Source organism: Anomalospiza imberbis, chromosome 4 (genome assembly GCF_031753505.1).
Source record: "Anomalospiza imberbis isolate Cuckoo-Finch-1a 21T00152 chromosome 4, ASM3175350v1, whole genome shotgun sequence".
NCBI lineage: Eukaryota > Metazoa > Chordata > Aves > Passeriformes > Viduidae > Anomalospiza > Anomalospiza imberbis.
The window spans coordinates 65,161,893-65,177,957 of NC_089684.1; the positions used below are offsets into that span (position 1 = coordinate 65,161,893).

General features: G+C 40.2%; 2 long non-coding RNA genes across 2 annotated transcripts; both read right to left on the reverse strand.

The window, feature by feature from the left end:
- Positions 1-646: 646 nt before the first annotated feature.
- Positions 647-15,668, reverse strand: LOC137473121 (uncharacterized). The gene is made up of 2 exons (XR_010998618.1): positions 14,838-15,668; positions 647-1,634 (listed from the first exon to the last, which is right to left on the reverse strand). It is a non-coding gene; the product is annotated as an uncharacterized lncRNA (long non-coding RNA).
- Positions 7,428-8,912, reverse strand: LOC137473122 (uncharacterized). Its single transcript, XR_010998619.1, has 2 exons — positions 8,707-8,912; positions 7,428-7,896 (listed from the first exon to the last, which is right to left on the reverse strand). It is a non-coding gene; the product is annotated as an uncharacterized lncRNA (long non-coding RNA).
- Positions 15,669-16,065: the final 397 nt, after the last annotated feature.

Here is a 16,065-nt window from a genome sequence, read left to right on the forward strand (position 1 = left end):
TAACACTGACCCTTCTCTTTTTCTGGCTGAGGGCATGCACCCTGAGCAGTACTATCTGTGCTGCTGAGCTGCCAGCCCTGGCAGCAGCTTCTAAGGCAGGTGTGAATGAAGAGCAGTGTGTACAGTGCCTGACAAGAACCTGTGAGAGTGCATCAGCATCTGCTGGTTAAGCCTGATGCAGTCAGTAGCTGTATGGGGATGATATGTATTAACTGGGTTTGTTTTAACTGAAGCACAGGATCTCTCCCAGGCTTTGTAGAAAATCCTTCTGATGAAAAAGGAAAGCCTTTTACGTCTCCAGCTCACCAAATAGCCATCTCATTCAAAGCATCAGCACAGCTCTCCTATAAACTCCTGCATTATTTTCCATGCTTAAAGAGCACGAGTTGACTGGCAGCAGCTGAGACATGCTAAAAGCTGTCCAAGAAGCACGAAAAGTGGCATCAGACTGTGTGAGCCTTCAATAATCCACTAATCTTTTTGAACACATTCTTTTGTTTAGGCAGACTTTAGTTATTAGATTTGACACATGTTCCACATATTACAAAACTGATTATTATTGTGTAGCTGGCTAATCCTCAGTTTGAGGAAGGATTGATTTTTAAACTAATATAAAAAAGCTGTCAACTTAAGCAAGGAGGGTCTATGTTTCTAAGCATATGATATATTTTGCTTTTACAGCATTATCAGAGATAATGCAAATGATAGGTAGATTAACATAAAAGGGAAAATGTATATACTGTAAGCACAAAACTGCTTCACAGCCAATGATCAAAGTAGAAAGGGGTTTGTTTCTCTGTGAAACATTCACTGGTGGTCAGTTAGATGATAGGTCTGGTTTAGCAGGCATTTCTGTAAAGACACAGGTAGAATCATAGAATCATTTAGGTTGGAAAATACCCTGAAGATCATCAAATCCAACCATTAACCCAGCACTGCCAAGCTCACCATTAAGCCAGGTTCCTAAGCACCATGTCTACATAACCTAATAAAGTCAGGAGTAAAACTGCAGGAGAAGTATCAATTAACATCTATTTTGATGCATTTATGCCTTAACAATAACATTTAAAAATAAGGATGCATTTTTAATGCTAGCATTCAGAGAACAGCTTATTTTTGCACAACTATGTAGTATTTTCTGTAAAATATTTTTCACTAAACTAAATATACAATGCCCACTAGGTCTTGCAGAATTAATCAACATTTCTTACAGGTTTCCAGAATATTTGAAAGCAAGTTATTGTGAGATCACTGAAAATTAGTTATTAACATTGGCTTTTTCGGTGAGCATCTCTAAACAGGTCCTTTAACTATACTTTTTAAGTTCTCAGAATATAGTTTCATTGTTTCTTCCTGATGTCTGAGTTTTAATCATTGTTCAAGTCACTGAAAGTCTTTCAATTTCCATTAACAGAACTGAACTCATTACCATAAAGATGCTCATTTAATCAGAAAGATGCTTCAGGCCAGACCACACAATAAGATCCCATTCCTTTTCTGATCCTCCTTTTTCACCTATGAATGAATGCTGAAAATCCAGGAGGCAACTGTTTCCTGCCTGAAGAGGGGTCTGGGAGAGATTTTGAATCCATCTTCAAGGTTTCTTCATCTGAAGATCAGGCCTTCTAAATCGGCTTATTGAATATTAATTTATATATTTAATTCTAAGTTGCCCACATTCATTCTTGCTAACTGGATGCACAGTAGTCACTGATAAATTCAAATGATGGTGGTTTTAAAATGCGCACACATTACATTTTGTGACAAGCTTCTAGTGGCCATGGCTGCAGGCCTTATACCAAACTGAAATAAGTCTAAATAAGTTATTATCTAGGTAATGAACTTGAATAACATTTTTAATCCTTCATTGATGCTACCATTTTATAACCAGGTTTGCTTTGCTCTTCCACACTATTTATTAAAATAGGCACCTTCTAAGCTTTTGAAAGAATATGATCACTAATGCAGTCCAACTCCTAGGATATATGACAACACTTTTTCTCAGTAAGTCAGGCCAAGATAAGAACCGCAGCAAACCCTGAGGCTTACTGTACTGTCCAGATGTTGAGATTCCAGTAGAAGATGGATGCTTTATCCTTATAGCAATGTGAATTTTCCAGCTAAAATGCAACTCTTATAATGATAATGGTACCCAAAAACCACTGTGTGATTGATCAGCACAAAGTTTATGCCACACTTAGACAATATTTTAAAACTTATGGAAGGACTTTACTTATGTATAGATGTGGGGTTCTGCTGTGCACTATAATGAATTCACCCAGTGGAATTTTAATTTGCATACATTATCCTATTATCATGCCTCTCCCAAAGCTTTATTAGCTTGAATGCAATACTGCCTGGATGCAGCTAGACTGCTTTCAGAAATTAGTTATTTCATGCAAAGCCAGTGCAAAAATTTTTGATTTTTGGAGCTTTGTTGGATGTTCCCAAGCATATTTTTCCATGTTGGCACTTGTATGATTTTTATTACAGTCTATACTCACTAATACTATATTTAGCCTTTTACTCCAGAAGATTCTCATCAGTGTATTATATATTAATCAGAATTATTAATCAGAAACTTGTCCTGCATCAGTACACACCAGAATTTGTACATGGAAAAAATGCAAATAATTTAATTCACTCCAGATGGGAGATGGATAGTAAGGGTGAAAACTCAGCAAGCAGCAGAAATGAGAGCATTGGCTAGTGTTTTTCCTTTTATTTAAGCAAAATGAGTCAGTGTCTTGAACTGACTGCAGGGGAGAAGTGAGAGAATGTGAAAGTTGCTCGGTGACAAAAAGTAGAAATCTCTTAATCCAGATCCTACTTGGGCTAGCACAACTTTCTTGTGAATTGACTATCTTCAGAGGTATCAAACTAACTCAATGACCCCTTTAGTCCCAGGCCTGTCTGAGAGTCAAGATGCACATAAGATCAAATACAGCCCTGTGGGCCTTGGTCTGTGGAAGCCATACCGATCGGTCTTTTGCATCCCCTGCAAGGTGGGCTCCTGAACTGAGCCCAGGGACACAGCCACAGTGGGAAGGATGCCAGGCCCTGGTCAGGCAGTCCAGAGGCAGCAATGCACTTTTGGTGCTTCAGTCAGGAGGGAATCAGTCTCTTACCAGCACTTCTGTGGCACTGACACAGAGTGCCTGAAGACCTAGAATCGCTGATTCTAGTTGCAAGGGGATGTTGTCCATAAGAATTATTACTTTCTTATTTGTTGTTTTGCAGTCTGGTAGCGCTATGCAGAGCACCCCTGCAGGCACAAATTACAGTCCTCACTCTGCTCATAAAAGACTGCAATCAAAATTTCAAAATATATTGGGCAGAAATTCAGCATTAGATCCACCTTTCTTTAGAAAGCGTCTCTCTCTATCAAAGTGCCCTACGCCAACACTGTGAGCTAAGCTCTCCCCACCCTGAATAACAGCACTAATTAAGAGAAGTTTTTGTCAAATTGCATTTCATACTGCCGCTTAGGTTGACCTAATTTGTGCTTGGCAGTCTCGGTAAGGAAAGTTAGTCAGTGAAGAATAAGACACTGCGTTGCAGTAAACAACTCAATACAGGTAATATCTGGGCAGTCTAAAATAGCCATTTGTAGCTCTTCAAAGTTAGAAACAAAAAATGGTGTTTCTTGCTAATTTTATAAGTACTTTGTAGGGCAAAATTAAATGGTGTATTTGTTGCAGCACAAATATTGCCTGAGATGTGTGCAGAAAGCTGGTGAATAATTTCCTGTGTGCTGCATTGTTGCTTCACAGCTTTCCCCCAGCAAGGGAGTGATGTTGCCCAAACAACCTACGAAGCACATCTGGGCGCTCGGTGTCGCTCGGTGTCGCGGTCCCCTCGTGGCTGCGGGGGGCTGTGCGCAGTGGCACACGCGATGTGCTGTGTGCTGTGTGCTGGGGCAGGCACGGGGACCGGACTGGAAGGAGCTGGGCAGGGATCAGTGCTCCACCCAGCCTTGACCTATCCTGCAAACCTGCACAAGGGGAGGGGGCAGTGACTCGATGATGAAGACGGCTTGAGGAAGCCCACTCTCCCTTTGATGCTGCAGATGATAAATGGTTAGAGGGAAGAGGGAGCCTTAAGTTCCTGCTGGCATGTGGATGCCCATTGCAGTCCAGGGAACTTCAGCAGTCCTTAGACCCACACAAAAGGCTGTTGAAGTTGAGCCAGGAATGTGACAATGGCAATAGCAAAGGCCTAAGCCTGAAGCAGGGTCCTGACGTGTGTCTGCACTAAGCTACATGTACTAATGAAGGTGTCGTGCTCAGAGTAGCTCACTGCTGGCTTTGCTGTAGCGCTGCTTGAAGATCACTGGCAGGCAAACAGTCACAGAAACATTGGTTAAAAGAGACCTGTGAAGGTCATCAACTCCAGCCTCTTTCTGGAAGCAGGACTACCACCAGCGCTGGTTGATAGGTCAGCTGTGACTTTGGTCAAGTCCTGTAAGCATCCAAGGACTGAGACCCCTCTGCCTTCCCAGACAACCTCTTCCAGTGCTGCGCTGCCATCCTGGTGGAAATGGTTTGTAATGTCCAGTCTGAATCTTCAGTTTGTGGCCATAGCCGCATGTTACATCATCTGCCAGCTCAGAGAGATTCCGTTTTCTCATTTGCTTCTGACATGTCAAAATCTTCACTAAAGTCAATAAATACTCCATCTAGCCTACTCCTCCCATTAGTATACATAGTCATTTCCTCACAGACTGCAGTCAGGTTTCTCAAGGATTTATCCTTGGTTTATCTTTATGTAATTGGAAATGATCCCCAAGATTCATGCTCCCTGATCTTTCTTTTTAAGGGCTGAGGTGAGTCTTACTTGTCTACAGTTCCTTTTCCCAGGTTTTCCTTCTTGCCTTGACTACAGACAGATGTTAGATTAGCCTTTTTCTAGTAAGAATAACAGCTTCCACTCCCTCAGTTTCACTACCATCTTCATCTCAGCAGTTGTTTAGTAACTTTTCTAAAACCTCTCACATTAATTGTGTTTTATACATGTTCTACAGGCTCCTGCCACTTCAAAATCATTCCTGACTGTTCAAGATACCAGTTTCCTCTTGGAGAGCATACCATCCATGTCCTTTACTTCCTTAATTTTGAAGGAAGCTGCCTGGGAACACAAGTTAAGAGCCATTGAAAGGAAGGATAGTTATGCAGACAGAAAATTAACATAGACTGATGATAAACACTGACTGACTTCTTTTCACTGAATTGAGGTTAACATTTTCAGCCTGTAAGATATGTTTCAAAACTTGATTATTTGTTCCAGTTACTTTATTGTGTCCTGTATTTTTTCTTATTTTGGGAGGAAGATAGACTGCCAACTGTTTTTGCAACCAGCTTGCTATAACATAATTTACACTTCTCTTTTGGGTACTAGCGACAGAGTTTCATGAAAGAAGCATTTTCTAAATTATAGAAATTAACTTAATGACTATTATGCTTTACTCAAGTTAAATTCTCTCTCCCAAAATATAGAGTTTACTTAACAAAATATAATTAATTTTTTGGGCACACCAAATGCGATATACATTATATAGCTGAGTGTAAAAATCCAGGAAACACTCCTTATATGACTTCACCATGCCATTCACATGAAACACAATAATAAGGATGATAAATAACTGAATATAGGAATTTACATCACAGAAAGTTTTTTTTATAAAACAAGTGTTTCCTTAGTCTCCTAAGTCACAAAAGTGGCTTAATAATAATTTAATACAAAAATTTAATTGTATGGGAAAATCTGCCCTGTGCTTTGTATATTACCTTAGCTTTTAGTGTGTGCTATGCAAGTTACCAAAAATTAGCTAGCTGCCAGCTTTCACTGTTCATTCTTCAGAGCTAGTTTAGTCAAATTTGTAGAATTCTCTTCTCTGGGCTCCCAGTCCTGCCCTACACACACTGTTTTTCCAAGGCACAAAACATGAGATCATGCCAGAAGGAAAGCTGCCTGTGCAACATATGAGGAGAGCCAAATATTTCTGTAGTGCTGTAGAAGTTGCACATGCAGTATGTGTTGCATGGACATGGGTGGACTAGGAATGTGGTACTTAGTGGAACATAAATGTTCTGGTTTATGCCTGCTCAGCATCTCTACTGCCTATGCACCCAACAGCCTGTGTTCTGATCTAATAGTTGCAGCACACTAGAAGTAAAAACAGCAATTGTACAAGAAAAAATATGAAGCCAGAGAGACTGAACAGTGAAGAGGAATTTCTGACAGTCAGTACTAGATTGTGTGAGAGGGAAAGAGAGCATGAGGAAGTCAGAGCCTCTCAGAGTCTGAATGTACTAGCCCAGTTTTTGAAAGAGGCATAGCTAATCAACTGCACCCATGCATCAACCCTACTCTTCCTGTAGGAAGTAATACTGTCAGCCATAATAAAAGGAGAAAATAAACATTTTGCTGTCCTTAATCACTGTGTTCAGATAGTTCTTGTTAGGTTTCTACCCTGATGGCTTCTTGCAGGGTTGATCATTTTCCTTTTTCTTCTCCCTAAAGGAATGATGTCCAGCTATTATCCTATTCCCTTTCAAGATGATGTCAGGTGAGTGCACAGCATTTCTCATGCCAGAAGTCCTCCTTCCCTGCATTATGTAGGGTTCACTGTCAAGTCACAGACAATTACTTTACCTGATACTTGTCAACATGCAGGCACACAAGAATTCCTTACCTCCAAAACTGTTTATTCAGCACCGTCCTCTGCGGACTTTGCTCTCCTTTCAGCCTGTTTGGAAGGAATGAATGGGGTGGAAAGGAGACAACAAGCTCAGTCTCAAGCTGTTGCTTTCTGAGTTGAGCTGGGAAGGTCTCCAGAAGGATATCTTGCACAGCTGGAGCCCTGGACTCCAGAAGGCCTGCCCTGAGAGCCCACTACCAAGGAAGACAGGTAGCCAGAGAACAGGAACTTCAGAGCCTTTGTGTTTCTTTAGCAGCAGTGGAAGAAGTAGAACCCCTGTGAAACCCACAAAGCAGTAGCCAGGGTATATATAGCTAGCAGCTTGTAGGACATGCTCCATGGCCTCTATTAGGTGGCCATTCTCACAGCGCTGAAACAGATCCATCACCCACGCCATACTCAGCCCCAGGCAACAGCAGACAGGCAGAAGTCCGGAATTTACATCCCCCAAAACAGTGAATATCCATTATTTTCCTATCACCTAAAACAAAACCAGCTGATTTGTGTTAATTACAGCTTAGATAAAATAAATTTACAGGTAATTCACATGCTGCCTTTTGTATAGCAGCATGTGAATTAGCTCAGCATCCAATGCTGACCTGACACATCCATAATGGTGGTATGAAGTCAGAGGACCTATTTGCAGAGTAGTATATTGCTTGAATTAAGGGCATGAGAGCAGGGAAAGAGGCTGTGCAAAATCTGACTCATTTACCTATAAATGAGCTTATGGTTGGGAAGATATTTATTTACTGATATTGGGACATAATCAGTAAGAGAAGCAACAAGAACAAGTGATGACAAGACTGCTGTATTCCCAGGAAAGGTTAAGGTTTGTGTTGATACTCTGACATACAGGAATGAGCAAATTTCTTTTCAACAGCTTTTTTCCAGGTGATTAGATGGGATGAGACAGGTTTGTTACTAGCAAAGCATTTATCTGTTTTTGCAAAAACAGTACACAACATCTATGAAATGTAACTGATCAGACACACCCTCTAGGACATACATCCTTCCTACTCTTGTAAACCAGTAAAATCTACATTTTCATCTTAGACTAATCTCATGAACCACACTGGATGCTCAGAGCCAGCATCTCACCACATGTAAACCAAAGTAGCTCCTCTCAAGGCAGTGGAGTAGCGCCAGCTGTGCTGTTTCAGATCAGATCTACAAACCTCCATGCATGTGTTGGTCTGCCAAAGCAATGTGAAGCATTGGAGCGATGTGAAGTTTCCTGTTTACAGAAGTAGGCCTTCAAAACATGTAGAAAACATATTGTGCAGAAAGTTTGTCCTTGTCAGGAGTCATGAATCCAGGGGTCTTTACATCAGGAGCACTTCCTCAATTAAGAGCAGTGTATTGCACTTGAACATGGGCTTTTATTATCTATAACTTGGATATCTATACTAATATCTACAATTACTGTTTTATGTATTAGAATGACTTAAAGAGTTACAAATAGAAGAACCATGAAACATAGGCTATGTTGTCTGTAAAACAGCTTTCCATCCAAAAAATTGCCTTATAGGCACTATAAGCATTATAAACCATGAAATATATTATAGTATATATTATTATATATTATATTATATTATATTATATTATATTATATTATATTATATTATATTATATTATATTATATTTATTATATTATATTCTATTATTGAAATTTACATTGTTTTAGTACATTGATCTGGTCTTCCAATCAAATGTAACCAACAAACACACAGTTCAAAATAATTGTCCTTTTAATTCTCCTCTTAATGAGATTGTTAATTAACAATTGTTAATTAATTCTCCTGTTAATTGTGGTCTTCCCAGAACAGTGGCACAGTTTATTGGAGACCTCCCAACTCTGCTCTCCTTGAGTTCAGATCCAGAAGGCGACAGAAAAAAGCCACAAGTAAAATCCTTTTTTTTCAGAGATTGGCCCTGTGCCTCTCAGGGAAGACTCAGACCATGGGATAGCACACTAGGGAAGAGTTTGGGCCTACCTCCACAACTAGTTTGGTGCTGGGGTTGCATCCGCCAGCCCATAATAATTCCTCAGAGAATGAGAAGCTCGTCTGCTGTAAACCACGAGGGTTTACTGATCTAGAATCACAAAGCAACATTCTTTGACTAAGGATCTTGATGGCACTGAGCTTCATATCTAAAAAATTTCAACAGAGAAAAGCATGTGTGCCTCCACATAGGTTAATACACAGCCATTTTAAAAATAATGTTTGCCTCCCAAAACAAGCAAAGTAAACCAAGACTGAAATTCTCAGATTCAGTTATTATACTCTCTGATCTGTCTTTAATTTGTTTTGTGTTATAACTAATCTCTAACAACTTAGGTAACCAGCACAGGTAAGCTACACAGTATTGTTATGGTTTGGTAAATGCAGGCAACTTTATATTAGGAATATTGTTTGTGCATCTTTTTCAGAGGTCAAGGACTGGCACTTCCCAAAGAGCTGCCATTACAACAAAATGTAGCTGCCTCTTTCCACAGGTTCAATCATGTACCTGAAATTCAGATGATGTCTTAGGTTTTAGCTTTTATATTTTTCAGATTCTGTGCTGCTTTAGTGTGCAGTTCTGAGCTTCAAATTGAGGGATGGTAACCTCTCTTCACAGAGGAGAGACACAAAATAATTCCTTCTCTAGCTTGGGACCAAGGACAACCAATCCAAATTTCAAGCCCAAAAGCATAAACAACGGCGGAAGGAAGAGAGAAAAACAAGGAGGATGGGACTTCATAACCTAAAGCTCTAATTGGACAATTGAGTCCAATATGCAAATGGACTAGAACTTATAAAAGTGAGAGACCTCGTGACCACTTGTCCATTTTTGTGACGATTTTGGGTTCATCTTGGGTGTAGTCCTGGCTGGGCTCTTGTACTGCCCAAGGTGTATCCATTGAGGCCTTTTAATAAATACCTACTTTATTCTTTAACTCTGTCTAGCCTCTGTTCTAGGTTAGCCTTCACAAGGCATCACAGAAAGGCCTATGATGGAAGGAAGAAGTGATGGAAATTGGGTTATTTTGCTTTCACTACTCTGATATATCTAGTAATCAGGAAATTTATCAATCCTCCTTTCCAAAACAAAACTATGTACTTAAAATTTGAAAGTATGTATTATGTAACAAAGCACTATGGTTTATTGGGCCATATATCATTTGCCTGGGAGACTATAAGGACTAGACCATTAATCCTGCCAGGCAGCTGATGCAATTTGTGAGCTGTGCATGGGCACAAAACCTCAGTTCTCCCATTTGAACAGTGAGCAGGGAATCTCCTATTGCTCAAGCTCCTGCCCTGAGATGCAGAGTCCAGGCAGCAAGGGCCATCCAGGCTGTGCTTCACCGCTGAGGATTTGTCCCCACTGGGCAGTGATGAAATGTAGTGCAGTGCACCCTACCACTTGCAAATCTCAGAGACTTATAAGGGACACAAATACAAGTCTCTAGTCATAAGGGGACATGGTTCTGGTTGTTTGCACAGAGAACTGAACTTTCCTCTAAACAGTAGCAACTAAAAGGCAGTAAAAGAATGACTGATAGAAGTGTTGCCTTTTTGCAAGCCACAAGGCTGATAACAGTCCTTAAAATAGTTCACAAGATGTGAACTTCAGTCAGTAAGGGAAAATATTCAATAAGATCTTATAAAATAAAATATTTTGTTGGTTTACAGATTTACTATCACAGGAAACAAATAGTTTCACTAAATCACAGGCAGATTTATATTTAGAATCGTATCATAGAGTGGCTTGGATTGGAAGAAACCTTAAAGATCATCTAGTTCCAATACCTGGGACATGGGCATTCCACTACACCAGGGTGATCAGAGCCCCCCATCAACTAGGCCTTCAACATTTCCAGGGATGGGACATGCACAGCTTCTCTGGCCAACCTGTTTAAGTACCTCACCACCCTCACAGCAAAGAATTTCTTCCTAATATCTAATCTAAACCTACTATCTTTCAGTTTAAAGGCCTTCCCCCGTGTCCTATCATTTCTTCCCCTCGTAAAAAGCCCCCCTCCAGCCTTCATGTAGGCCCCCTCTAAGAACCTGAAGGCTGCTACAAAGTCTCCCGGGAGCCATTTCTTCTCCAGGCTGAACAAGCCCAACTCTCAGCCTTTCCTCTTAGGAGAACTGGCCTATCTTTCTCATCATCTTCATGGCCCTCCTCCAGACATCCATTTTTTCTTATGTTGGGGTCCCCAGGCCTGAACACAGTACTTTGGGCAGGTTCTCATGAGAATGGAGCAGAAGGGCAGAACCACCTTTGTCAACCTGCTGGTCGCACTTCTTTTGATGCAGCCCAGAATATAGTTAGAAGGTACTCTGCATACATACTATGACCTTTCTTTGTAGCAGATATATCAGACAGACATTTTAATGAGGACTATGATGACAAAGCAAGAAGACAGCTCCTCACAGAAAATCTTAGAAGCACACAGGTCCTAACAAAAGGATGTTTGTGAGATGAAGGCATTTTGAATATTTCCATAACCCATACTGAGAGAGGGGATACACAGGAATGCCATGCCAGGGCTGCTCAGGCCATGAATCCCATTTCAGTGCTTCCTTTTGGGACTGGCCCAATACTGGTATGCCTCCCACTGCAGCACCCAAAAGCAGGGGAAGCAGTTCCTGGGTTGGGGCTTGGAGAGCTGGTAAAGGACAAAATGCACATCATCTGTGCAAGCAGCTTTACAAAAAAGCTAGAATATGGCCAGAGATAAGTAGGGTAAATGAACACCATTAGACCCGGTTAGAGCATATGATCCCTAATTACCACTTCCAGAACACTTTGATGTCCTTACAGAGAGATTATATGAAGTTCAAAATGACTTGTTAATAAGTAAGATTTTCAAAAGCATTTGAATAGTGAATGAGTTCCAGAGACCACTAAGTTACACAGGTAGCTTTAAAAACTTCCCCTCAAGATAATAAATGTATGTCCCACCACTTGCTAAAAAGCTTTTCTTTTGCAGTGGCGTAGTATTACTTGCACACATTTTATAGCCATGTTTTTGTTCTCTGACTAACTGAAAGTGTAGCCTCAGTGTATCACTGTGTAAGTTGTGCAAGAGCACATTTGGAATTTGCATTTTTTAGATTACCAGACAATAAAAAAACCCTGAGATTGCACAGATATGCACCACCCTTCATTAGAGGCAGTGATATTCTCTCCCACCCAGTCCTGCCCAACCAAGACAATATTGCACATACGCCTCCAGACAATGAACCTACCACACCTTTTGCCTCTAATTAAAATTATTAAGTTGAGATGGAAAGAAATGCATTTCAGTCTGTGCTTGTTAGCCAAATGTCTTGATAAAACTGAACATGTTCTGCTGCTGCCCACCATCTGTCCTCATAAATACTTTTTGAAAACACTGAACAGGAAAACAGATTTGTCATTACTGACTTCCACAATTTTGTGCCATGCCCTCAGGTTTTTCTTTATGCAGACCAATAGAATCCACAGTGTATGATAAATTTTTCTCCTATTAAAACAATTTTGCACTCAACACATTTCAGTAGAAAAGATTCAAACCTAATGCATGTAGAAAGCTATGCAGAGCAATGAGGATGTTCTTATTGAGAACAGTATTTTGGGGCAATCTTACTTCTCCTGTCTCAATTAATTCCTCACATAGTCTCAGTTCTTTCAATGCTAGATATGCTTCCATGGAAGCACTGTGATCCCTGTCTTTGACAAAGAGGTTACTTTTCATAGCTCTGCAGCCTTTCAGGCATCAAAACAATGTACATCTTCTCAGCTTTCCCTCATTGCTGAGAATTCACCTGCAAGAAAATATGCCTTTTCCATTACTTAGGTAAAGAAAACCTCCTAGACAGCCATAGCATCTAGTCCTGCCACGATTCCCAGTATTTTGCCCCTGATACAATGAAGAAATCCCAGCTGATGCAACACAGCAGCCCAGCCACAAATCAGTATGGACTGCCAAGAAGGTTGATGCTGTTTCTTATGCAGACTCCCCACTGAATTTTAAGTGTAGTCACCATTCCCAGGCTTCCAGTGAGCTGCTTTAACTATTGTGCCATAAGTACCTGTCTTAAAAGTTTCACCACAGGTACAATGTTATAGTCCACTAGTGTTTGTAAGACAAAGGGAGATAGACTTTGCCTGAGGCCGGTGCCAATCTCTAGAGAAAAACAGGAATATCTCCTACTGCTGCAGGACCAGCTGTGAGCTCTCTTCCCATAGATTATTGCAATTAGTTCTTTTTCTTTGAACTACTCTTCTTTCTTATCACAAAAGCTCTTCTCAACAAACAAGTGGGAATTACTGTTTATTCAAAATGGGTGTGAATAAACAGTACCAGATACAAACATTATTCCATCACAAGATGAGAACTGGCTCACACAGGTGCAGGTATTGAATGCTTTGGAGCTTGAGTTCAGGCAATACAGAGGCCACTTTTTCTTTGGCAAATTTTGGTGACATAAAAGCTGAGTGTGAAGATTTCTGGAATACCAGGACTGTTTAAGAAAATGCTTCTCAGCTGATATTAAATCAGTTGAGGAGTGCTCCCATGGCATTTCAGGTCATGTGAGGCCAAGGCTAGTTGTGAAGGAGCAGCAGTACCTCTTCCTCCTCCTCAAACCAGTGCAAAGCTCTGCTTGCTGCCAGAAGGGACAGAACAACAAAAGTTTCTAGTGTGATTTTTTTTTGAAGTAGAGAAATACAAGGAGGTCACAAGGAATGGTAGCAGCAAGATTTAAAATGATAACAGATGTATCTAAAAGGCTTCTAGACAAAGCATGCACAGGAAAAGGGCCTTTTTTCAGTCTTCTAGGAGTTAAACTCCATTTGCAAATTCTCTCTAGAAATTCCTTAGATGTAGGCTTTCCTCTGCAATTTCTGGTCTCATCCATTTCAGGTTAGACTGGAAATATTGAGAAAGAGGCCCCTGACTCACTAACAGCCCAGTCCTTCTCAGGCTATTGACTCCCTCGTATTCAAATTTCTCAGGAAGTACAGATACAGGAGTCTGAGAATGTTATCTTGTAAGACAGAACATTAGACTGTCTTCAAAAGTCAGAAACAAAATTTTGCATCATTGCTAAGGCTGTGTCTTTGATAGCCAAGGTGAGAACAATGAGGAAAGGTGATGATGAAAATAGGCATTTTGTTGTAACTGGAGTTTCAGTTTCCTCTCCTTATGTTGAAGTTTTGGAAGTTTTTTTGTCCCTCCCCTCTTTTTTTCAGTTATAATTAAATTACATAGTTAAGAGAATATTTTGAGCTATCCAAAGCTTTCTGGAGACAATGGGAAGGAGTTATACTGACTTAATCTATGAATCAATATTAAATTTTTGGAAATGTAAGTGCATGTGATATTCCAAATACTACTTTATACACTGCAGTAACTTCACACTATACCTTGTTATTGCAGCATATGGCTGTTTCAGATGATGTTCAAAGTTGACAGTTTACCCCCCTCCATCATTTTAGTAAGTAGACAGAAAACTTTATTTCAAAATTCAGGGATGGGGAGGGGAAACAAAAACAAAACCCAAAAACCTAATCCTTAACTTCTCAAATGACTGAAGTTCTGGAGCACAGAATGAGATAAAACCATACGTTTGCTTGTTGTGAGAGGGAAAAAAATAATAACATGCCTGCAATTACCTTCTTACTGGAAAAAGAAGAAACTAAAAGAGAAAAACTACTATTGAGCCGAATTTTTCACCAGTTGAAAAAAGAAAAAAAATACCAGTTTATTTTGTGTCTTACAAAACAATTTAAAAACATCATTCATCCATTTCTAACTAGAGCTGTAGTTCCAGCTTTTGCAGGAACAGTAATGCAACCGTTTCCTTAACTCCTGCCTAATTTATTTAAACTTCTCCTCCTTACTGCATCTGAACACTCAGCATTTTACTTTTTTTTTCAAATGAACATCATTAAACACGTGTGATTCATTAGTAATGAAGGCTTAGTTTGGGACAACATTGGTGGTTTGCACTCCCAGCTTTCTGCCCTTGCTTTCTCTTGGTAGTTAGTTATTCCTCTTGCTTCAAGGGTAGCTCAGCAGCACACGAAGCTCCTGCACAACTCAAGTCTGGAGGAAACTAGGATCCATTTCAATTTCCCCTAGTACACCTACCTCTGATTTATGGCAGCTCAGCAACTACTTCTGAGCAGCCACAGCCCTCTGCAGCAGAGGCAAAAGCTGCTGAGAGAAGAGCAGAGCAGATTTCCTGGCTGAATTCAAAGGAGCAGGTGAGGTACATTAGCAAATGCCATGGGTCGCATTAAGGAAATTTGAGGAGTAATGCACCCAGTGAAAACAAAACAGAGCTTGGCAGCAATCTAAATATTTGGAGGGTGGGGGAGGGAGGAAGAGAAGGTGCTACAGGGCCATTAAGAATTGTTAGATCATCATTCAGATCTGGAAAAAAATGCTTAAGAAGGAGTCCCCAGGGAGATAAAAAATTAACCCTTTTGATAATATAATTTCCCATTGTTTTTAAGAAAGTCCAGGTAAAACAAAAGATATTACTGCTTTAACAGGTACCCCAGCCCTTTGGCTCAAGGTGTACTGATTTTGAAATGGCAGGGGTCAGTAGACAAAGAAAGCATCTGGGCATGTTTCACCACAACTTTCAACACATATTACTTGAAATTGATTCTCCGAAAAATCATGTCCACAAAAGTTCTCCTTGTCCTGTAGCAAAGTATAAAACAAAGCCACGGTCCTCTGGCTTTGTGACTTAAAAAATGAAGTGAGAGAAGATTGCTCAGCTGGTCTTCTGGACTTAAAGAATTAAATCCTGTCTTTACATGCAGGCCAAAAAGTATTATACAAATGAAGAAGAAGGCAACATTCCTTGGAGATGTGGCTGATTATTTTCCTAACCTGATGTATCAGCAGCAGCCTAGATGTTACCTTTAGAAAGAATGTGGCCTCACAACATTTTACTTTCTGTATCTAATTCCTTTTTAAGAGTCTTTGTTTTCTTAAACTTATATTTTAATTGTATTCAACACTTATTTCCTGAGAAAATAACTGTGTGTTGGTACAGGAAGCTGCACTGATGCCTTGAGAAGGCTGACCTAGAACAGAGGCTAGATAGAGTTAAAGAATAAAGTAGGTATTTATTAAAAGGCCTCAATGGATACACCTTGGGCAGTACAAGAGCCCAGCCAGGACTACACCCAAGATGAACCCAAAATCACCACAAAAATGGACAAATGGTGACGAGGTCTCTCACTTTTATAAGTTCTAGTCCATTTGCATATTGGACTCAATTGTCCAATTAGAGCTTTAGGTTATGAAGTCCCATCCTCCCTGTTTTTCTCTCTTCATTCTGCCGTTGTTTTTTTCTCTTCAT